This window comes from Cebus imitator, unplaced genomic scaffold (assembly GCF_001604975.1).
Source record: "Cebus imitator isolate Cc_AM_T3 unplaced genomic scaffold, Cebus_imitator-1.0 Scaffold820, whole genome shotgun sequence".
NCBI classification, from domain to species: Eukaryota; Metazoa; Chordata; class Mammalia; order Primates; family Cebidae; genus Cebus; species Cebus imitator.
The window spans coordinates 149,873-157,493 of record NW_016108135.1 but is presented as its reverse complement, the minus strand read 5'-3'; the positions used below and the strand labels follow the sequence as shown (position 1 = coordinate 157,493).

The 7,621-nt window shown below is 43.2% G+C and overlaps 1 long non-coding RNA gene across 1 annotated transcript in view; it reads left to right on the top strand.

The window, feature by feature from the left end:
- LOC108297616 overlaps nucleotides 1–2,477 on the top strand; it is a 47,928-nt gene extending 45,451 nt beyond the window's left edge. The window contains exon 3 of the long non-coding RNA XR_001822265.2: nucleotides 1,555–2,477. This is a non-coding gene — a long non-coding RNA (uncharacterized LOC108297616). The remainder of the gene's footprint in view (nucleotides 1–1,554) is intronic.
- Nucleotides 2,478–7,621: the final 5,144 nt, after the last annotated feature.

The window sequence follows — 7,621 nt, the reverse complement described above, 5'->3', positions numbered from 1 at the left end:
AAAAAAAAAAAAAAATTCTACCTTTCAAGACCTACTAATATAATGCAATTTACAGCTAAAAAACTGAGGTCAAAATCAGTAAACAAATATTTTCAAGGTGAAAAACCCAGGGTGACAAACCTAGGCAGTGCTGATTAAAAAACAGATGTGTCTGACTTATGTTTCAAGTCAGGCCATTCAATCACTTGAGAGATTCTTCCATCCACTCCTGCTCACTTATGTAATCAAGACCCACACATTCAGGAGACACTGCACTATGCCCCAGTGACTGCCCCAGGGGCATTTTACTTCGAAAGTCCTTACACCATCTCACTGGAGTCACTTTTTGTTTGTTGGTTTGGCCTTTTGGGACACTATTTTTCTTTCATCATATTTATTTCATTATCTTTCTGCACCTTAGAGAATCCAGGGGGCAGAGATTATTTCTGTGTTTTCCCCTCAGTATCAGTATCTGATTGGCTGACCAGCAATGTGTGCTCAAGAAATAAAAGCTGGGTTTCGTGTAGACAATTTTAATGCCTCAGGGGTTACCTTTTCAAAAAAAAAAAGGAGTACACCAGAAGATTCCTCTCAGCCCCAGGACATCCACTTGCTCCTTTGAGAGGATACATTCCATACCTCAGGTCCTCCTATGGGAGAAAATAACCCAGAAGCTGATACTCCCTAGGCACTTTAGCTGACATAACCATGGTGGATATCTTGGTGTATCCCAGACAGTACTGAAACCCAGGACCAGAAAAAAACTAAAGGGTGGCTGAGGACACATCACCTCATAAAGATTCCAAAGGATAACCTTGACCCAAAACATTCTACCAAGATCTCTGTGCCTAGATGTATGGAGAAGAGGCACAGAGACTTTTTACAATACAGCATCAGCGGATTATTCTTCGCTTTCTTCTCATGGGTAATATTTACAAACAGATAACAAACCTTTTTAAAGCCATCATTTAATGCTTTGCAAAAAATAATTAAAATACGAAATAGAAAAGTACACTAAGAGACAAATAGCTGATACTGTAAATTAGGGAGGACAAGCTGGCATTTGGGAACGCCAGATGAAACTGGAAATTTAGTATCTAACTACAAGCCAGAGTGAGGCTGGAGAAAGGGAGGATAGAGGTTAGATTTATGATACAGCTTGGGACACAGGTGAAAAATGCAACAGAAAATCAGTTTCCCACGGAGTGTGAAAATAAAAGTCACAAGCAGTTAGAATGAGGTGTCTCTAGTCCCTGGATTCCTACTTTAAAAAAAATCTAACTGGGGTGCATGTTTTAGTGAATAACTGCATTAAGAGAAATAAACTTCAGCCTTAACCAACTACAAACTGCCAAGTAACCTGTGATTACATAATCAGGACATTTTCACCTTTATTGTACAAATGAAGAAACTACATAACTGTACCTAACCAATTACTGAATTTTGTTTTCTTCATCATGCAGTTTATAAAACTCTTTCCTTCAAGCTCCGTCTATGAACCACAAATCACAAACGACAGCTGGTTGCTCGAAAATTTTTGAATCACTCTTTGATTAAATTATTTAATGTTTTTAGGGTGACTCCCATACATTAACAGAAGAAATGAGGAACTGGGAACCCCACAGAGCAAAACTCTTCACACTCACGGAACCAGGATTCTCCCGGAGTCAGGATTCTCCCCTGAGTACCCTCTTGTGGTCCCTGCACAATCTGGAAGAGACGCGATGCTGCGGGTGCAGAGCTGCTCAGAGATGACTCCAGACCAGTGCACAGTCAGTGCACAGGGAAGAGACAGTACACTAGGAACGGCTGTAAGCACAGCCGCCATCTTACGGTTGAAGAGGACTGAGGCCGAGCTGGGCAAAGAGAACTCGGGGCACAGATTGTGGAGCTGACTGCAGGGAGGCCTGAGTCCTGCCACAGCCACTTCCCATCGGTTCCAACCAACCCCTTCCCTTCTCTCGGAATGTCGGACTGGCATGCTCACCATTTCTGAACTTCCAGGGGGTCCTGGCGTTGTAGCTGTGGATCGACCAATAGCTGCAGGTCACAGGGCCATAGAGGCTGGGCTTCTAGGAGCAGAAGACACAGAGAAGAGAAAACCAGATCGGGAGCTCCGGCTGCAGCAAGAGACAAAGGCCCCGCCACATCCCGGAAGCCTTCCTGTCTGCTCCAGCTGCGTGCCTGATTGGATGAGTCCCAGCCCAACGTTGCTGATTGGATAACGTTTAAAACCCCACCTTCTCAGGCCGTGAGTGACAGAAGATATCCGATTCTAGGCTGAGTGAAGAAAACTGACAGCCTCTGCTGCAGCCTTTTCAGGCAGGCGCTTTCTCCCTGAGCTGAGCCCGGCCCACCACAGAAAGTAGCCTTTAAACTTGTGTGTAAAGTCATATGCATTTTAAAATAACATTCTGTATGGCTATTCACAAATGAAAGGAATATAATAACAATTATTTTTAAATTTCAGCTTTTTTACCTTCCTGGCTTCTAGTCTTTGAGCAGCCAGGCTGAGGTTTTAGAAAGGAGGTAATCCTCTGAAATAAAATGAGAGCCACAGCCGGGCATGGTGGCTCACGCCTGTAATCCAGTCACTTTGGAGGCCAAGGCGGGCGGATCACCTGAGGTCCGGAGTTCAAGACCAGCCTGACCAACATGGTGAAATCCCGTCTTTAAAAAAAAAGAAAAAAAAAAAAAAATGAGAGCCACATGTGAATTTTAAATTTTCTAGTATCCAAACTTAAAAAAAAAAAAAGGATTACAGGACCCAGCCACTACACCTAGTCCAGATACAATAGTATTAACCAAAGCCAACTAAATTGACAGGATTTCTTTTGTAATTGAGATTGATGACAATCAGACTCACTGAGAGTGAAAAAAATGTGTTGACTATTATAAAATCATTGGATAGGTTATGCACCTGATGATAGAACCTCATGTATTAAGGTTGAATTGATTGTAACAATGTAGTCAACCCAATATGTCCATAATATTATCATTTTAACGTATGAGAAATATGTAATTATTAATAAAGTATATAAATATTTGCAACTAAATCTTTGAAACTAACTCTGTATTTTACTTTTCTAGCACATGGCAATTCAGACCAGCCACATTGCAGGCACCCGGGAGCCACATGTAGCCAAAAACTGCCACATTGAACTGCAGCTCTGATGTCAGGGGAGTGAAGGGTCAGAGAAAACCTTCTGCCAGAGGTGAAGGAAGAGCCTCTCCCTACCAACATCTCTCTTCAGTTCTCAGGGTGGAACACATAGTGACCACAGAAAGAGCAGAGGGCAGCAAGAATAAAATAATTGCAAGGAGACCACTGCTGGCCACCTGTTGCCCACTTTTTTTCCAGAGACCAGACAGTGAACAAAGGATGTTGAGGCCATAGAAGAATAAAACTCTGTGTCTTCAGTTCTGTCCATACTCTTGACCTCCAGTGTTTAGATATGTAGAAAATAGATGAAAGGCAAACTTACTTTGCTATTTGGCCTTGGCCCTAATGGTCAAGCTGTGGTAATCTGTTTTCATCTGTAGTGTGGGGGACTATGTGAGTATAAACGCCAATCACACGCGTAGATGTCTACCTGTATTCTGCGTTACTCAATGTTCTCTTACAAAACATCCAACTTTAATTCAGGGGAAAAAATCAGTACCTAGAGGATGTCCATTGTTAGAAGGTAACTGGTAATCGATCTTTCGTTGAATCCTGGCATCTTTTCTGCACTGGGTGCATGTATTAGCTAGCTATTGCAGCATAACAAATCATCCAAAACTTATTAGTTCATAATTGAGATGGTCAGCCATTCAGGCTGGGCTGAGTGGGGCCATTTTTCTGGTCTCAGCTGAGCTCCTTGAGACATGTATCATCAACTGCTTGTTGACTAGCCAGCTGTGCTTCTGGGGGTAATCTGCTTCTGGGGCTGTCAACAGGCCACCTTGCTGCTTCTCCCCATGGTATCTTATTTTCCAGCTGGATAATATGGGCTTTATTCATGAAGATGGCAGCATTCTGAAAGAAAAACAGAAGCATTCAAGACCATTTGAGCCTAGACCTTAAACTAGCCCACTGTCATGTTCATCATTTTCTCCTGCCCTACGCAAATAAGGCCAGCCAGATCTAGGGTTTGGAAAACAGATTCTGGATCTTGATCAAAACAGCTTTAAAGGCACCCAGCAATGGCATGGATACAAGAGTGATAAAAAATTGTGACCATTTTGCAATCAGTATTATTCTACCTGTTTTCCATAAGTGGTTCATAGAACTCTTCCACTTCAGGAAACTTGTGCAAAGACCCACAGATACTAAGTGGCTGGGCTGAGACTCAGGATTAACTCTGTCTGACTCCAAAGCCCATGCACCTCCATACATAACACTACTAAAGTAGCTGCCCTGCCCTGACCCTTGAAATCCTGGAGAGTGATATTTCTACAGAAGAAGCCAGATTCCTTTCAGATTTGTGTTCCTATAGTACTGTTTATCATTGAAAATAATCATCTCAAGAAATTGCAGAAACACAAGCTGGCTCACATCTGTATTTATAGCACTTTGGTAGGCTGAGATGGGAGAATTAGGTAAGATCAGGAGTTCCAGTGCAGCCTGGGTAACATAAAATGCTGTTTCCATGAAAAATAAATAAACAGCCAGCCATGGTGGTGCATGCCTATAGTCCAAGCTACTTAGGTGGCAGAGGTAGGAGGATTGTTTGAGCTTGAAAGGTCAAGCCTGCAGTGAGCCCTGATTCTTTACACCACTGCAATCAAGGCTGGATAATGCAGTGAGACCCTGTCTCAACAAAAGAAAAGAAATTGAAGAAGAATTTTTTAAAGATATAGAATAATAGCTGAGGGATGAGTTTAAAAAAGTCGAGGCCCAACAACACATTATTTATTTTTCATCATAGAAAATAATTTGAGGCTGGGCGTGGTGGCTCATGCCTGTAATCCCGGCACTTTGGGAGGCCGAGGCGGGCGGATTATGAGGTCAAGAGATTGAGACCATCCTGGCCATGGTGAAACCCTGTCTCTAGTACAAAAATACAAAAATTAGCCGGGCGTGGTGGCACATGCCTGTGGTCCCAGCTACTCGGGAGGCTGAGGCGGAAGAATCGTTTGAACCTGGGACACAAAGGTTGCAGTGAGCCGAGACTGCGCCACTGCACTCCAGCCTGGCGACAGAGCAAGACTCAGTCTCAAAAAAGAAAAGAAAAGAATTTGAAAACTTTTAAAAGAAAAAACTTCTTTTTTTTTCCCCCCAAGATGGAATCTTGCTCTGTTGCCCAGGCTGGAGTGCTGCAGCCTGATCTCGACTCACTGAAACCTCTGCCTCCCAGGTTTCAGCAATTCTCCTGCCTCAGCCTCCAGCACAGCAGCTGGGATTACATGCCTGGTTGTTTTTCTTTTTTTTTTTTTTGTTTGTTTTTGTATTTTTGGTAGAGACAGGGTTTTACCATACAGGCCAGGCTGGTCTTGAGCTCCTGACCTTATGATCCACCTGCCTCAGCCTCCCCAAATGCTGGGATTACAGGCATGAACCAAGGTGCTCAAAATGTTTTTTTTTTTTTTAAGCCCTTTAAAAAAATAATGGAGTCGGGCACAGTGGCATGTGCCTGTAGTCCCAGCTACTCAGGAGGCTGAGGTGGGAGGATCTCTTGAGCCCAGGAGTTCTGGGCTGTAGTACACTATGCCGATCGGGTGTCCGCACTAAGTTTGGCATCAATATGGTGACTTCCCGGGAGCGGGGGACCATCAGGTTGCCTAAGGAGAAGTGAATCGGCCCAGGTAGAAAATGGAGCAGGTCAAAACTCCCGTGCTGATCAGTAGTGGGATCACGCCTGTGAATAGCCACTGCACTCCAGCCTGGACAACATAGTGAGACCCTGTCTCTAAAAATAATAATAATAACAATAATAATGGGAACGTGTCAAAGGGATGAATTCTAATGTTGTTGTTATCTGTTTTCTCGAGTACACAGGAGTGCAGTCACCACTCAAGAAAGCAGACAAAAACAATATTAGTTGTTACTCAAAAACAAAAAAAGTTTTCTCATGCGAAAAGTCAGATGTTATATCAGTAGTTAAAGGCTATTAGAAAATATGTTTTGTGCCGGGCACGGTGGCTCACGCCTGTAATCCCAGCACTTTGGGAGGCCGAGACGGGTGGATCACGAGGTCAAGAGATCGAGACCATCCTGGTCAACATGGTGAAACCCCGTCTCTACTAAAAATACAAAACATTAGCTGGGCATGGTGGTGCATGCCTGCAATCCCAGCTACTCAGGAGGCTGAGGCAGGAGAATTGCCTGAACCCAGGAGGCGGAGGCTGCGGTGAGCCGAGATCATGCCATTGCACTCCAGCCTGGGTAACAAGAGCGAAACTCCATCTCAAAAAAAAAAAAAAAAGAAAATATGTTTTGCTCATGGAACATTTCTGAAAAAGTCTCCAATAATATACTTATTTCACTAGACAAGTTATAAAACTGTTAAATACAGTATTACAGATGTGGTAGTTTTTGTTGTTGTTGTTGAAATGGAGTTTTACTCGGTCGCCCAGGCTGCAGTACAGTGGCACAGTCTCAACTCACCACAACCCCACATCCCAGGTTCAAGCCATTCTCCTGTCGCAGCCTCCCGAGTAGCTGAGATTACAGGCACCTGCCACCACACCCAACTAATTTTTGTATTTTTAGTAGAGACGAGGTTTTACCATGTTGGCCTTGAACTCCTGACCTCAGGTTATCCACCTGCCTTGGCATCTCAAAGGATTACAGGAGTGAGCCACCACACCTAGCTGAGATCCAGTAGTATTAAGCAAAGGTAACGAAATTGACTGGATTTCTTTTGTAATTGAGATTGATGACAATCAGATTCACTGAGAGTAAAAAAAAAATTCTTGACTATTACATTGTTACAATCAAGTCATTGGATGACTTTTGCACCTGATAATGGAACCTCACATATCTTCTGCTACTAAAGTCTAATGTGATTAAGTGCAGCAAAGCTTCGGTGCATTATGGCAAAGCATATTTTTACCAGGTAAAGAATATATATATATTTTTTTAAGACGGGGTTTCACCATGTTGGTCAGGCTGGTCTTGAACTCCCGACCTCAGGTGATCCACCGGCCTTTGCCTCCAAAGTGCTTGGATTACATGCGTGAGCCACCATGCCCAACCAGGTAAAGAATATTTTTAATGGTCTACTGACTGAGGACAGTAAAGCCCTTTATAATCTATAATCCAGAGATTGAGTTGGCTTGCCATCTACACTGCAGCAAGACTTCAGGACCTTGAACCTTGGGCTGATAATCTCACCACTCAGAAGGGCCCCTTCAAACATTTGCAATTGTACACCCATTGCAGATCTTAAGGTGAGGCTAATCAGTAAAGTTTCTTCTCATAAGCAGATAGCAACATTGATATAGTTTGTTTTTGTTCTTTTGTTTTTTTGAGACAGAGTCTTGCTCTGTCACCCAGACTGAAGTGCAGTGGCATGGTCATGGCTCACTGCAACCTCCTCCTCCCAGGTTCAAGGGATTCTTCTGCCTCAGCCTCCTGAGTAGCTGGGACTACAGGTGCACGTAACTACACCCAGGTAATATAATATTTGTGTGTGTGTGTATATATATATATATATAT